Below are 17,440 nucleotides of genomic sequence, written 5' to 3'. Positions count from 1 at the left end.
ATGGGTCTCTTGGTGATTTGGGGATTCATCAGCAAAATTCGGGAAGAGTACCCAGACAGAATCATGAATACCTTCCTTCGGGGTGGTACCTTCCCCCAAGGTGTTAGACTGAGCCCTTCGATGCCACCCTGTCAGCTCACCAGCTTGTTGAAAACACAGATGAGACCTATTGCACTGATAATGAAGCACTCTATGACATCTGTCTCAGAACCCCAGAGCTGACCACACCCACTTATGGTGACCTGAACCATCATCTAGCGTCCACCACCGTGAGTGGGGTAACCATGTGCCTGCGATCCCCTGGCCAGCTAAATGATGACCTGAGGGAGCTGGCTGTAAATATGGCGCCCTGGCCTAGCTTGCACTTCCTTGTGCCTGTTTTCCCCCATTGACCAGCAGGGGCAGGCAGCAGTACCATCCCTGACTGAGCTCACCCAACAGATGTCTGATACCAAGAACGTGATGTCTGCCTGTGATCTCCGCCATGGGCGCTGCTTGACAGTGGCTGCGGTGTTCCGGGGCCGCATATCTATGAAGGAGGTGGACAAAGAGATGCTTAATGCCCAAACCAAGTACAGCAGCTACTTTGTTGAGTGGATCCCCAACAATGTGAAAACAGCTATCTGTGGCATTCCTCTTCCGGGGCCTAAAGCTGTCTGCCACCTTCACTGGCACCAGCACAGCCATTCAGGAGCTGCTGTTCAGATGCAGCTCAGAGCAGTTCACGGCCATGTTCAGATGCAAGGCCTTCCTGCACTGGTACCCAGGTGAAGGCATGGGTGAGGTGGAGTTCACTGAGGCTGAGAGCAACAAGAACGACCTGGTGTCTGAGGATCAGCAATACCAGGGCGCCACCGCTGAGGAGGGAGAGTTTGAGGAGGAGGCGGTGGCCTAGGGCTATCTTAAGCAGCTAAAGCGTGAGAGCAGTGTGAACTCTTAATTCATTCACAGCCTGAATGCTGGCCATGTCTACTGTGCATTCGCTGTCTTGAAGATCACTTGTACAGATGCCACCATTAAAGCAATTCACACTGAACGACAAAAAAAAAAAAAAAAAAAATCAACCAAAAAGGAGTTCACATATTTCCAACATATACTGGTATAATGGCGCACGACATACATTACCACTCAAAACGCAAGAAGGGAGCAGAATGAGGGAATGCTGACCCAAAGCAAGACTGAAAACCAGGCAGCAAACTCCAAACTCTGCATCTCCATGTGTGCTATCAAACCGCTCTCCACAGCTCCAATTCCATTCAGCTTTGTTGACTGCAACACTTTCTCTTGGGCTGGCTGTACCTCCCTGTGTAGCGGCTCTCCTCAGCAGGCATCCCACGACCTTGGCATGTTAACAACATGGGGAATCACAAAACTCCAACTGTCCGATATCTGGGATCCTCCGAACTCCTCCAAGGGGCTTGGGTCAAGTCTCTGGCTCCGCCCTCTGCAGCACACACAGCGCGACTTCTAGGCTCCAGCTGGTTCCACTCCATTACTACTGCTGGTCTTGGTGGACACCCCATGGTGCTGGCATCTCCGAACCACTGGGGTCTTATGCTGCAACTGGGACGCGCTGTCACCAAGAGCCATTCACAGGCTCTCCTCATCATGCCAAGCTTCAGCTTCTTTGCCTGACTGCTTCAGTCCTGGGCCTTCAATGGCCACTGAGGCTACACCTTTACCTACAGCTTCTCCTGGTCTCTCACAGTGCCCCGCCTCAGCTGTTCTCCATGAGCTCTTCATGCCTTCAAAACCAGTACTGCCTGGGTGACTCTTACAAATTAGCAAGTCCTGCTGTCAACGGGAGGTACAACCATGGCCGCCTCTCAGGAAGCGCTTCCCCGAAGATTTCACCTCAGTGATGCTGGTCCCTTCTTCATCACCGCTAAGTTCTCAGGTCCAGCTGACCAGCATCAGTATCCCAGTAAAGCAACATTGTATTTAGTAGTTGTGGTAGCTTGTTCATCACAGCTGAGTCTTCAGCCCCAGCTAACCAGGACCACGCAATTTCTTCTGTCTGTAATTCTAAAGCCAGAACCATGTGGCCAAGGCTGCTAAGGTCTGCTGCTTGCTAGGGTGGAAACATAGCCCCCTTGTTCAACAGTATCCTCACCAGCTTTTTGTCTTATACTGCCTAAGCTTGGCTGTCCTGAAACTTGCTCTGTAGACCAGACTGGCCTTGAAATCACAGAGACCCGCCTGCCTCTGCCTCCTCCTGAGATTTAAAGGCCTGTGCCACCATCGCCTGAGGTCACCACTCTCTTTATTGTATTTCTTAATCTATTCATGTCCTTGAATAGAGGATTTAGTTCCATTCCATTTTTCTGGTGCCCCTTTTCTCCTCAAATGCTTTTTCCTTGCTCAGCTTTCTCCTTTTCTTTATAAAACTTCATTAGAGTTAACAGTAGCATCCACAGGATAGCCTGTACTAGGCTGTTCTGAGACTTCCTCTGCCAAAGGAATTAATCTGAAACAAGGCCACACCTCCTAATAATGCCACCACCTTTGGAGGCCTTTTGCTTCAAACCATCACACACGCCATGAACCCACTTCCTTCAGAGGGGTGCCACCCCCTGAGTGTTCCACAAATTTCCCAGATATCACTATTAGTCGGGGACCAAGCGCTGAAATGCAGGAGTCTAAGAGAGGACATTCGACATTCAAACTACAGCTACAGTGATATCAGGAGACATAATGAGCCACGTAGTGAAACTCGTAAGAAGGGAAGCTTAATGCAATGTAATTAGGTCAATGAGGACACTGCCTTTGAAGGGGTTAATGTAGTTCTTTTGGACCCCAGCTAGTCCCTTGGGTTGTCATCCCCTGATCTTTCTGGTTTCTTGTCTCAGCATGTAAGCTCTTACTCCTGGGACACTCCACATGCTGCTCTTCACCATGTGGTACATTGTGGTCAGGGAGGAAGCCTTCACTAGAGCTGGCACTCTGCACTTCCGGTCTCCAGATATTCAGCCCACGGCATCTTGTTATTGTTATTCACCCCAACAATAAGGGGTGAATGTGTTTCCTTGCATTTAATGCAACTTTGAGTTCCAACTTAAAGGCAATCCTTAAAAGCATTACATAAAATGCAAATATAGAATGATCCAGCACTGGTTCAGACTATTTGCTTATTTGGACTGCTTTTTACACAATATGAAACAATGAGGAAAGTAATGATAAAGTATGCCAGAAAGTAAAGTGCTTTCCAAATGTAAGGACATGTTTCTGTCTAAATTTTAAGTGGTAACATACCCTCATAGTCAAATCACACCTAAAGCAAATCTTGACCCCTTGATGTTTTAGACACTGTCCTGTGAGTTATTGCACATGGTACGGCGTAATTTGATTCCACAATACATGAGTTATGTTATAAAATTGCTGCCCAGATGGTCTTACACTGGCAGTGTCATGAACCTTAATGGATAAATATAGTCTGTGGCCTGCTCAGTAAACAGTAATGTTCTCTGTTCTTAAGGAGTCCTGTTTCGGATGGACAATGATGAGCATCCAGCCCAGCATGCTGCCTCCTTGGCAAAAGCCAACAATTGTTGCGTGGACTGCGGTGGGGAGATCCGGTCATTGCGTTCCATGCTCACCATATGAGTCAAAAGGAACCCACATTGGCAAATGAATCCTGAGGAGCATGTTGCTCATACGAAAGAGCTATTTATCAAAGAATAACTAAAAGTCAGTTAAAACCTAATACTTCACTCATTGCATTTAGCTTTGTGTCTCCTTGAGACCAAACACCTGACAAAAGCAACTCAAGTAAGGGAGAGTTTGGCCTTAGCTCACAGTTCTAGGTGGTTAGAAAAGTAACAACTTTATGTCCTACCAAACATCAGGAAATCAGAACTGATGATTTAACATACGCCAAAGATACATGAATAGTTACACACACACCTTATATTTTAAAAGTACACTTGTGTGGGCAGGCTTCCCTTGCCTGACTTCTCTTGCTCTGTGAGGTCATCTCCGTGCAATGCATGACCCTGAGAAGAGGAAGCCTGCCAGTACATCCCTGTCAGCTTTATATAGGAAATCATCAGGACCAACACCAGGAACTTGTCTTGAGAATAAATATTTATAAATTCTAAATCATTAGGCCTGATTGATGTCCTGTAGCTAAAATGACCGGAAAGAAAGTAACTGTTTGCATTCAGCACTCTGAACTAATACATCACGACATGTTCTGTAGTTGAGAATATTACTTCCTGGATGGCTAAGGTATCCTGAAAGAGCAAAGTTCATTTTGCTAAGCCGTATCCTTTTCATGTGTAAGTTGCAGGCAGTGCCTCTTACAATTCTATATGTGCTATGTGATCTTTACCCAATATTTAGGAAAGGAAAAATTAGCCGTGATCTCACTGTTAACATTTTGGCTTATCCTCATCTGGACCTCTTTATTTTATATATAAATGTGGGGCTTTTCTTCTCTTCCTTGCTTTTATGTTTACAAACTCATACTGGAAAGGCTAGGCAAATACAACTGCACATCACTTGTATGCATTCTTTGTATACATGCCATGTACATTATATATGATTTAGCCCATTCTATATAAAAGTAAAACTTATTTAAAATATCTCAGGAAATGGACATTATGATGCTTATTTCCTATTTCTTTTATTCCTTGATTCACCATCCATGAATGACCTTGGCTATGTATGGACCTGATCATCCATTACCCACCTCTGGACATTCAATGATGTACCAACAGTCAAACTCCAGCACTATTCTAGCTTGCTTTCTGTTGCTGTGATAAACACCATCAACAGAAGCAACTAGGGGTGTTGGCAGCCATGTCAGAGGAGCTGAGGTCAGCAACGGAGTTTATGGAGTACAACCCACCAGATAGCAAAGCGTCGTTGGGTGCACCTTGGAGAGGCAGAGTCTGGGGGATTGTCTCCAGAATGCCCCTTGCTTCTGCTGTGCTTCCTCCTGCTTGCTACTGTCCTATTCCTACTGTTTTTGCATTGGTGTAACTATTACGTGAAGGAAACCCCACTATAGTATACTGTGACTGTTTCGTGGGAAATTTATTTACAGATCATAAGGAAGATGATTTTTATTAGAGCAATGACGCTTAGTTGGTTCAGTGATTTAACTGAACTTTCTGAGTCATCCTAAAAGATACAGATGGTTAAGGCAGTTAATGGAGATGATTAGGAAACGGTTTATGCTATGCTGCCAGCTGCTTCAAGGAGAGCTACAAATGACAGAAATGAGACGAGAAGTCATCTCACTCTGTGTTAGATGTGAGACTTGCCGAGGATGGGGAGAAAGAGAAAGGCACTTTCATGCATTATAGACCCATGAATTCTGTCTGTGGGGGGAAAATAGGCTGATGATCAAATAAAGCAATTATGTCCAAGGTGAGGGCTGAGTTCCTTGGCAGTATAGCTTCCAGTATGTACCTTCAAAAATGAAAAGTTGTAAAAGGAAATTAAATGATCCTGTTGTGTGTAAAGAAAACTAGATGGTTAGTTAGACCATTTGAGTAACGCTTTGTAGGAATCTGCTACACTGAAACCAATAACAGCTACCTGATATTGGCCGAAATATAATTGGCTTGCTTAAAATTTTGTTCGTCAAGAATAAAAAGAATCATTGCTTTGGGGTGAGGATGTTATGGTGGGAAAATTAATACAAAGAAAAATGTTTAACTACATGTAACTTATTATGATCCTAATATGATCTCTTCCTATGTAAATATTTTGATTTGTTTTTGGAAAATGTGTAACCTGTGGTCACGAGGTGATCTTTTCTTGCACAGAAATTTTTGTTGGAGGTGGTATAAAATGGGATAAGAGGAAAATAAAGACAGAAGGAGAAGAGGAGAAAAAAAAGAGAAAAAATAAAATGAATTAAGCTTTGCCCCTTCAGATAAGTCTCCTGTGTGTCTAGTAGCACCTCTCTAGTTTCTCTGACCTGTGGAAGCTAGAATTTCAGCACGGGGGAGAAAGGGACTTATTTCACTTACAAGTTACAGTCCATGCTGAGACCAGGAATGGACACTTCTTCCGCTTGGTTTCTTCCGCAGCCCAGGGCCACATGCCCAGGAGTGGTGCCATCCACAGTAGACTCTGTCCTTCTACATCAATTAGCAATAAAACCACAGCAGGATCCCCTATACATGCACCTACAGGCCAATCTGAAGAAGGCGAATCCTCCAGCGTGCCTCTCCCCAGGTGTCTCTCGTTTGTGTCCAGTTGGCTAAAACTCCAAACACAAAACCGGTGCAAGCACCTTTTCTCCAATCACCACCCTATTCATCTCCTTCTACTCTGGACCAGATGCTCAGTCCACGTCTATAATTACTTTTTCCACATCTCGTTCCCCCATCTGGAGCCAGCATGTCTGCTTGATCAACATGGACATTCTGCTGAGACCTGGCCCTCATGTTAAAAACAGGCCTGACCAGCCCCACAGGGTCTTCAGCAGTGGCCGAATCTCTTCTAGACATGCATACCGTTCCCGAGTCTGCCCTCCTTAACCTCTCCAACTTCTCTCCATGCCCTCAACAGGTGTCAGTTGTTCACAAAGGAGCAGTGTTGTTGAACTTCATTTCCTTCCATGTCCAGGTAATAGACTCAGGCTCTTCTGAACCAGAACAAAAGCCTCTGGTAAGAGCCTGTCCTCTGCCCCTGCACAAGCACCTTGATTTCCCTCTGTGTTTCCTTGGCTCCCTTTCTCCAGGTCCTTCCTCCTGGGACCAGCAGTTCGAAATCTGGGTATATTTCCCAGTCCTCAGGGAGCTCCATTAAGGAGCATCAATTAAACCAGAGTTTGGCCATGTGTAATCTTTTAAGCCAAGAACACTGCTTCATGGCCAGGGCTGAGAAGTGTTGGCTTCACCATCTGAATGTCCTCTGCTACACTGTACAAGGACCCTTCCCACTTCCTTCCTACCGCCTTCACTGTGTAAGCAATTCTCTCAGGAACAGCTGTCTGTGCTCATTGCCTCCTTCCTTGCTACGTCCCATCTAGAACAATGCTTATGAATCGTCTTTCTGAACATCTGTATTTAAACAAAAAAAAAAAAAAAAAAAAAAAACTGTGAAGTTTGCTTTAGAAACAAGGGAGCACACCCTGTAAGTGCAAAGGCAAAGAAAGTTAATGTGTAACACAATAAGCTTTAACTTTCTACTGAGCAAACACGGATCCTTTCAAAGGAATGTTCTCAAAGGAATGCTACTTGAACAGCAACTTGAAGTTTGCTCTTGTAACTACAGAGTACCATCTTCTCCCTCAGAGCCCCTGCCTGCTAAGGGCTTTCCCTCCCCAGTCTGTCTGCTGTCAGCCACCAGGGAAATGTTAGGTAGTACTCGAGTGTGCTAAGTGAAGAGAGGGCTCCATTCCACTTTCCCCTATGACACTGGACAGCCATGTCCCCAGTAAGATCCACCACTGAACACAGAAGCAAGCACAAAGCATGTAGCCCCAAGACGCCTCCTCAGGGAGGAGCATAGGGTAAGTGTGGGTGCTGAGTACTGGCTTTGGCCAGTGATACAGTGATACTGGCAGCGGCGATACTGTATGCTGATACTGTATACTGTATGCTGATGCATAGACGGAGACTAAGGCCCTCTCAACACGATGGGTATTGGGTGCAAGGAAAAGACTAGGGTGTGAATGTGCACGGTAAAATCTCGCTGTTCAGTTTTTAAAACGAGGCATGGAAAATGGGAAAACAAGATTGGAATGAAACATTATAGACAGTGCAACTAGAAGCACTGCTCAGTCTTTAGAACTAAATGTGCCTGTTAAAAAGCAAATATTGACAGAAGTGTGCTATTTGCAAAAGACACACCTACACATATGGGATACAAAGGTTGGAAGTAAAAAGACAACATGGCAGAGAGTTACCAACCTACAGACAGCTGGTGTGCTTCTAACAGAAACCTTAAAATGAGCATTGTCACAGCAGCATAATAATAAAATCATTCATTCAAATCATTAAGCACAAAATAAAACCTTTAAAAATACGTGAAGGGAAAACGGACGCAGTAACCTTGAAAAATTTGGGATCATGATGGGAGGTTCCAATTCTCCTAATTATTGAAGCAGACAGAAATGCATAAGTAAATGACTTTATACGGTTTCTATGGCTGCAACAAAAGACTATGACCGAAAAGCAAACTAGGGAGGAAAGGGTCATACTTCCACCCTGTAGTCCATCACCAAAGCAGGCAAGCACAGAAACCAAACATGGCAGGAACCTGGAGGCAGGAGCTGGTACACAGGCCATAGAGGGACGCTGCTTACTGGCTTCCTTATAGAACCCAGGACCACCAGCCCAGGGATGGCATCACTCATGTGGGCTGGTTCCTCCCCATCAATCGCCATTTTGAAAATGCTTTATAGCTGGATCTTTTGAAGTCATTTTCTCAAATGAAGTTTCCTCCATTCACATTCAAGTTGTCAAAAAGCTATCCAGTACAACTAATATAGACCTAACTGCTAAAACAATAACTTTGACTTGGCGAGTTTTTAATAATGTGGCTACCAAGAAAATCTTAAAAATGCTAATATACACATATTTTGTTGACTACGATCGTTCTTTACAGTGTAAACCAGGAGAAAATAGACAAAACACATAAGTAAAAGTCTCAAATATTCAAAACTTTAAAAATATTATACTGCAAGCCTGGGGGGTAGTGGCACAAGCCTTTAATCCCAGTCCTCAAGACACAAAGGCAGGCTGATCTCTGTGAGTTTAATTAAGGCCAACCTGGTCTACAGAGTGAGTTCCAGGACCACACAAAGAAACCCTGTCCTGCAAAATCAAACAATAAACCATACTCCTGAGTAAGCCACAAGTTAAAGAAGCAATCACATGAATCTGAAAATATATGGCCTAGTGGTGCACGGCTATTGAGATGGTGCTTTGGAGGATGTGCTGGTGGTGCACACCTACGTCGGTAATGCCGATGGCTGCATGAGGAAGTGCTATGAGCCACCGTGAGCTAGGACTACAAAGCAAGACCCTTTCCCAAAAGGAACTAAGACATTCAAGAATCAAATTCACAAACATCTGTACACTCAGGTCAGCTTACACCAGGAGAAGGCAATTCAAAAAATCCTAGTGTAGTCCACACTAGTTCTTCACATCTTACATAAGCATGATAGATTCTTGTCATAGTCAGTGTTTAACTCTGCATGTAGTATTGTTAAACAGTATGGATTAAAATACTACTGTTTACTAATTTTCAGGCTTTATTCAGAATACATTTTTAATTAATTTTTTAAAATTAAAAACAATCTTATTTTGCAGATCAATCCCAGTTCCCTCTCCCTCCCATTCTCCAACCCCCCACCAATCTCCCATCCACTCCCCAGCGAGGGTGAGGCCTTCCATGAGGGATCATCAAAGTCTGTCACATCATTTAGAGCAGGACCTAGGCCCTCCCCCATGTATCTAGGCTGAGAGAGTATCCCTCTATGTGGAATGGGCTCCCAAAGTCCATTCGTATACTAGGGATAAATACTGGTCCTACTGTCAGAGGCCCATAGACTGCCCAGGCCTCCTAACTGACACCCACATCCAGGGGGCCTGGTTTTGTCCTATGCTGGTTTCCAAGCTATCACTCTGGGGGTCCATGAGCTCCCCCTTGTTCAGGTTAGCTGTCTCTGTGGGTTTCCCCAGCATGGTCTTGACCCCTTTGCTCATCATTTCTCCTTTGTCTGCAACTGGATTCCAGGAGTTGAGCTCAGTGTTTAGCTGTCAATCTCTGTTTCTGTTTCCATCAGCTACTGGATGAGGGCTCTAGGATGGCAATAAGGTAGTCATCGATCTCATTATCAGGGAAGGGCATTTAAGGCAGCCTCTCCACTATTGCTTAGATTCTTAGTTGGGGTCATCCTTGTGGATCCCTGGAGATTTCCCTAGTGCCAGATATCTCATTAAACCCATAATGGCTCCCTCAATTCAACCTTCTGATCCCTCATGTTCTCCTCCCCCATTTCTCCCCTCTTTCCCTCCCCCATCCCTATCCCTGTGCTCAGAATTCTCTCAGGAGATCTCGTGCCTTTCCCCTTCTCTTGGGGTCCATGCTGGAGTTGCGGATTGTAGGGTGGTTAGCCTTTGCTCTGTCTAATATTCGTATATGAGTGAGTACATACCATGTTTTTCTTTTTGTGTCTGGGTTATCTCACTCAGGATGGTTTCTTCTAGTTCCACCCATTTGCCTGCAAATTTCAGGATTTCGTTGTTTTTTTACTGCTGAGTGGTAGTATTCCATTGTGTAAATGTACCCCATTTCCTTTACCCATTCTTCAGTTTAGAGGTGTCTAGGTTGCTTCCAGGTTCTGGCTATTACAAATAATGCTGCTATGAACATTGCTGAACAGATGTCCTTGTGGTAAGAATGTGCATCCTTTGTGTATATGCCTAAGAATGGAATTGCTGAATCTTGAGGTAGACTGATTCCCATTTTCTTGAGAAACCACCACACTGATTTCCAAAGTCGCCGTACGAGTTTGCATTCCCACCAGCAAAGGAGGAGCCCTTTCTCCACATCCTTTCTAGCATCAGCTGTCATTGGTGTCTTTGGTTTTAGCCATTCTGACAGGTGTAAGATGGTATCTCGGAGTTGTTTTAATTTGCATTTTCCTGATGGCTAAGGATGTTAAACAATGTCTTAGGTGTCTTTCAACCATTTGAGATTCCTCTATTGAAAATTCTCTATATAGCTCTCTATCCCACTTTTAAATCTGATTATTTGGTGTTTTTGTGACTAGCTTCTTGAGTTCTTTGTATATTTTGGATATCAACCCTCTGTCAGATATGTGGTTGGTGAAGATCTTTTCCCATTCTGTGGCTGCCTTTTTGTCTTGCTGACTGTGTCCTTGCCTTACAGAAGCTTCCCAGTTTCAGGAGGTTTCATTATTATGTGTCAATTAACCATCTGGTTACTGATGTTATGTTCAGGACACGGTTGCCTATGCCAATGAGTTCAAGGGTTATTTCCCATTTTCTCTTTTAAGAGGTTCAGTGTGGCTATATTTATGTTGAGGTTGTTGATCCATTTGGACTGAAGTTTTGTGCATGGACATACATATGAATCTATTTGTAATCTTCTACATGTCAGGATCTAGATATGCCAGCACCATCTGTTTTAAGATGCTTTCTTTTTTCCATTGTATAAGTTTAGCTTCTTTGTCAAAAAATCAGGTATTCATAAGTGTGTGGATTAATAATCAGCATCTTCAATTGGATTCTATTGGTTTACCTGCCTGTGTTTGTGCCAATACCAAGCTGTTTTCATTACTATAGCTCTGTAGTAGAGCTTGAAGTCCGAGTTGGTGATGCCTCCGGAAGTTCCTGTATTGTACAAGGCTGTTATGGCTATCCTGTGTCTTTTATTTTTTTCATATAAAGTTGAGTATTGTTCTTTCAAGGTCTGTGAAGAATTGTGCTGGGATTTTGATGGGGATTGCATTGAATCTGTAGTTTGCTTTTAGTAAAATTACCAATTTTACTATGTTGATCCTACCTATTTAAGAGCACTGGAGATGTTGCCACTTTCCAATGTCTTCTTTAATTTCTTTTTGTAAAGGCTTAAAGTTGTTGTCATACATGTCTTTCACTTATTTCATTAGAGTTACCCCAAGATATTTTATGTTGTTTGTGGCTATTGTGAAGGGTGATATTTCTTTGATTTCTTTCTCAGTCCCTTTATCGTCTGTATAAAGTAGGGCTACTGACTTTTTTTTAGTTAATCTTGTATCCTGCCACTTTACTGAAGGTAGCCTTGTAAAAAGAGTTCGATAATAACGCTTCTGCTTCTATTGTATGGAACAGTTTGAGGAGGAATATTGGTATTAGCTCTTCTTTTAATTTCTGGTAGAATTCTGAAGTGAAACCACCTGGCCCTGAGCTTTTTTTTTTTTTATTATTATTATTACAAAGTCTTGTTTTACATATCAATCCCAGTTCCCTCTCCCTCCTCTCCTCCCCCTACCCCTGTCTGTCACCCTATCTCCTCCCCTTTCTGCTCCCCAGGGAAGGTGAGGCTTTCCGTGGGGGAATCTCTCACATCATTTGGAGCAGCGCCTCAGCCCTCCCCTGTATTTCCAGGCTGAGAGAGTATCCGGTTATGTGGAATGGGCTTGCTTGAGAGACTTTTGATGACTGCTTCTGTTGTATTAGGGGTTATAGGTCTATTTAAATTACTTACCTGTTCTTGATTTAAGTTCAGTAAGTAATACCTAACCAGAAAATTGTTCATTTCCTTTAGATTTTCCAATTTTGTGGAGTACAGGTGTTCAAAGTATGACAAGATGATTCTCTGGATTTTGTCAGTGTCCACTGTTATGCCCCCTTTTCATTTCTGATTTTGTTAATCTGCATGTTCTCTCCGCCTTTTGGTTTGTTTGGATAAAGGTGTGTCTCTCTTGTTGATTTTCTGGAAGAACCAACTCTTTGTTTCATTGATTCTTTGTATTGTTTTCTTTGTTTCTTTTTTTGTTGATTTCAGCCCTCAATTTGATTATTTCCTGGCATTTACTCCTCCTTGGTGAGTTTGCTTCTTTTTGTTCTAGAGTTTTCAGGTGTGCTGTTAAGTCTGCAGTGTGACCATTCTCCAGTTTCTTTATGTGGGCACTTAATGCTAGGAACTTTCTCCTCTTAGCACTGCTTTTCAACGTGGCCCATATGTTTGGGTAAATCATGCATTCGATTTCATTGAATTCCAGCAAGTCTTTAATTTCCTTTTTTTTACTTCTTCTTTGTCCCAGGAGTGATTCAATTGAACCTTGTTCAATTTCCATGAGTTTGTAGGCTTTCTGCAATTTGTGTTGTTGCTGAATTCTAACTTTAAATCATGGCAATCCAATAAGATACAGGGAGTTATCCCAATCTTTTTTTTAAATCTACTAGGTTTGCTTTGTTGTGGAATATGTGGTTGATTTTAAAGAAGGTTCCATGTGGTGCTGAGAAGAAGGTAGATTTTTGTGTGTGTGTTTGAATGGAATGTTCTATAGATGCCTGTTAAACCCAATTGGGTCATAACTTCTGTTAGTTACTTTATTACTTTGTTGTTTCTCTCTGATAGTTCTGTCCAATACTGAGAGAGGAGTGTTGACGTTTCCCACTCTAAGTGTGTGGGGTTTTATGTGTGGTTTGAGTTTTAGTAATGTTTCTTTTACATATGTGGGTGCCTTTGTATTTGGGGTATAAATGTTCAGAATTAAGATTTCCTCTTGATGGATTTTTCCTGTGATGAATATGAAATGATCTTCATCTCTTTTGGTTAATTTTAGTTTAAAGTCTAATTTGTTAGATAAGCTTGTTTCTTAAGTACATTTGATTGGAAAATCTTTTCCTAACCTTGTAATGTCTGCCTTTGAAGTTGAGGTGTGTTTCTTGAATGTAGCAGAAGAATGGATTCTGTCTTTGTATCCATTCTGTTAGCTGTGCCTTTTTATAGGCTAATTAAGACCATTAGTATTAAGGGATATTAATGACCATTGATTGTTGATTCTTGTTAGTTTTGTATTTGGTGGTCATGTTATGTGTGTGCCCCCCACCTTTTGGCATTTGTTAATGTGAAATTATCTATTGCCTATGTTGTTGTGAGTGTAGCTAACTTCCTTGGGTTGGAGTTTTCCTTCTAGTACTTTCTGTAGGGCTGGATTTGTGGATATGTATTGTTTAAATCTGGTTTTGTCATGGAATATATTGTTTTCTCCATCTATAGTGATTGAAAGCTTTGCTGGGAATAGTAGTCTGGGCTGGTATCCATGGTCACTTAGTGTTTGTAGAACATCTATCTAGGACCTTCTGGCTTTCAGAGTTTCCATGGAGAAGTCAGGTGTAATTCTGATAGGTCTGTCTTTATATGTTAATTGGCCTTTTTTCTTTGCAGCTCTTAATATCCTTTCTTTATTATGTATGTTTGGTGTTTTGATTATTATGTGGCAAGGTGACTTTTTGTTTTGGTTCAGTCTATTTGGCGTTTTGTAAACTTCTTGTACTTTCATAGGCATGTCCTTCTTTCAGTTGGGAAATTTTTCTTCTATGATTTGTGGAATATGTTTTCTGTACCCTTGAGCTGGGCTTCTTCTCCTTCTTGTATACCTATTATTCTCAGGTTTGGCCTTTTTATGGTGTCCCATATTTCCTGGATGTTTTGTGGTAGGGATTTGTTGGACTTAAGATTTTCTTTGGTCGATGAATCTATTCTTCCTAGTGTATTTTCAACACCTGAGAGTCTCTCTTCCACCTCTTGTTTTCTGTTGGTCATGCTTGCCTCTGTATTTCCTGATCATTTACCCAGATTTTCTATTTCCAGCATTCCCTTGCTTTGTGTTTTCTTCATTGCCTGTTTCAGTTTTCAAGTCTTGAACTGTTTGATTGTTTTTCTTGGCTTTCAAAAAGATTTGTTGATTTCTTGTATTTTTGGTTTGACTTTACCTCCATTTCTTCATTTTTTTTTTTTTTTTGGGTAGGGCCCTGCATGGACCCCCGAGGCACCTTGAGCAAGCATGAAGCCGTTGGCTGGAACATCTTACACCAGAGTAGTTCTTGGTACTCATCTTGATTTGCTAACACATCTGCTGGGGAGGAGCTAAGCTTGAGAACTTGCATGCTCAACTCTTGATTGTTTTCCACTGTGCTGTGAGTCAGTATATAAGCCTGTTCCTTCCCCTCCCTAAATGACCTTCAGCATTCCAGCATTCCAGTATTCCTGTTGCACGAATGGCCCACTGCCTTGTCTTTTATTTCAATCTCTCGGTCTTCACCCGATTAGTGGAACAGATCGTAGCTTGGACACTATTCTCATTCCCTCTTTAAGGGCCTCCATTATCTTCATGAAGTTGTTTTTAAGATCATTTTATTCTGCTTCCTCTGTGTTGGGATATTTAGATCTTGCTGGTGTAGAACCCCTAGACTCTGGTGGTGTCATATTAGCCTTTATGTTGTTGGCTTCCTATATTGTTGTCTTCCCATCTCTTATTCCAGGGGGTGCATGTGGGGCCTCTCCCAGTGGATGCATTGCCAAGGCCTCGATGGCAGCAGCTCTCTTTTCCCTGGTGGGTTTGTTGCTAAGGCTCCAATGGCAGCAGATGCTGGATGGTTTGGTCTGCCCCCAGGTCTCTGGGGGTTCAGTGGGTGGGATGGGGCTACTTGTCCCCCACCGGGCTGCAACAACAGGGGAGCAGCAGAAGTCCCAGCACTTAGCTCTTCTGGTGGATCAGTGCTAAGGCCTATTCAGAATATTTTATATATTTTTTTCTTCTTTTAAATCTTATTTTATATTTGTTTTCCTTATTTTACACATCAATCCCAGTTCTCTCTACCTCCCATCCTCCCATGTCTCCCCACCCCTGTCCCATCCCCCATCCACTCCCCAGGGAGGGTGAGACCTTCCAGGAGGGATCATCACAACCTGTCAAGTCATTTGGGATAGGGCCTAGGCCCTACCTTGTGTGTTAGAGAATATTTTATATTTTACTTTAGTATCTTTTACTGTTACAAGATCCCATCCAGAACACCACATTATGTTATCATCATGTCTTTCTGATAGCTTCTCAGACTTCCTTTAATTATAATGGCATTGATTATATTGGAGACTACTAGTCATGTATTTTTAGAAGATTCCATTGTTGGAATTTGTCTGATATTTTCCCTTGACTCAGTTGGACTTGTGGCTTTTGGGGATGAAGACCAGAGGGTCAAAGTGATGTCTTCATCACAGGATATCAATGGTAAATCTTGCTAATAGACTAAACCTGTGGCTGTTGATGCAATCCTCTGGTTGGAACAGTACATTCACCCTGTGAAGTCACTGCCCACCCTAATTTTTCCATGGTGTACCCTGACAAAGGAAGTCACTAGCTGTAGCTCACACTTAGAGAAGTGCAAATCATAATGCTGTGCTTTCACACTTCAAAGGAAAGCAAGCTTCTAAATACTTTTATTAGAAACGATCCCCTCAAAATTAGCCGGTCAGGTAGTTGTTTTAAGATGCTGAATAGGGCTCCACATGCTTGCCCAGTGACCCAGGCTTTCTCATGTCATGATCCACACTTTCCTAACCAATTGTCACCCCCTGCCCAGTTGAGGGTTGCTTAGTCTGGGTCCCAGTAGACAGAAAGAGGAAATATCAAGCATATGGTCCAAAGCCTGTCATAAACAACACACATTTAATCTGTAAGAGCATAGGCACATGGCGACACTTAAAACCCAAAGGGGTCTGAGACTAGAGGCTTCCTCTTACACTCAGGAAGGATGAGAAGAAACACAAAGCTTTGATGGAACACCAGAAGTTTTTCTACACTGCTCCTTATTCTTCAGTCAAGACAAATGCTCCGTTTTACTAAAAGAGGCAGGACATGTGTGGAAGGTGTCTGGTGTGGCTGTGAACAGACAGTGCTACCTATGCTTCTCTTGCTGTGTGCAAATGGCTTTTATGTCTGTTTATCTCTTGTGGTTCATAAGAAAATGGTCCCCAAAGGGAGTGTCACTATTAGGAGGTATGGCCTTGTTGGAGTAGGTATGGTCTTGTTGGAGGAAATGTATCACTGTGGAGGTGGACTTTGAGGTCTCATATACCCTCAAGCCATGATCGGTGAGCTAGACCACTTCCTGTTGCCTGCACAAGATATAGAACTTTTAGATACATCTCCAGCATTACGTCTGCCTGCATGCTGCCATGTCCCAACATGATGACAATGGACTAAACCTCTGAAGTGTAAGCCAGCCAATTGCTGTCTCTTTATAGCAATAGAAACCCAAAGACATCTTCTTAATTCAACTAATACCCCTAGTCACCTGCTGCATTCTGAGTACGATGCTGAGCACTAGTTCTACATGCCCATACACAATGCGGTTAGCTCTTTTGTTAGTTTGCCATTCAGCAGAAAGAGAAAACATTGCAAGTTGATGTCGGCATGCTGTGGTGTGTTAAAGGAAGTTCATATGTGCTTGCCCATGTATGTGCATGCATGTGGAGGCCAATGCCACCCCTTTTTCATTCAAACTATATGAGCCTGCTCTCTGCATTTGTGGTAAAGAGTCTCAAATGATTGAGGGGCAGACTCAATGTTTTTAAGAAAGAATTTGCTTAGGAGTATAATTATTTCTAACTCTTGAATTAAAGGGAAAATGAAACATGGCAAGGAATGAGTGTGGATCGTTTAAACAGCTATACTCAGGCTAAATGCACAGTGACAGCTCTGAAGATCTGTTCTAAATCTGAAAATTCAACAAAGACTATTCAAGAAGCAAAGAAACGCAAATTAGCCACCCAGCCTTTAAAAGTGGGGTTTAATTTTACATGAAGTGTGGAGGCCTGCTATTCTTGCCTCTGTACTGGATTCTATTTTTGTAGTGTCAAGAAATTATTCAGTCCCACATACTGGTCTTCTAAAACATTACTATTATGATGGGGGCTGGAACAAAACAGATATAAGAAAAGGGACATTTACATTTGC

General features: G+C 42.7%; 1 pseudogene; it reads left to right on the top strand.

Annotated features, from left to right (window-relative positions):
- On the top strand, window positions 1-895 carry LOC127231675 (tubulin beta chain-like; annotated as a pseudogene).
- Window positions 896-17,440: the final 16,545 nt, after the last annotated feature.

This window comes from Phodopus roborovskii, unplaced genomic scaffold, assembly GCF_943737965.1.
Source record: "Phodopus roborovskii unplaced genomic scaffold, PHOROB, whole genome shotgun sequence".
Taxonomy (NCBI): Eukaryota; Metazoa; Chordata; class Mammalia; order Rodentia; family Cricetidae; genus Phodopus; species Phodopus roborovskii.
Note: the sequence above shows the minus strand (reverse complement) of the source record. Positions and strands in the feature narration are given on the sequence as shown.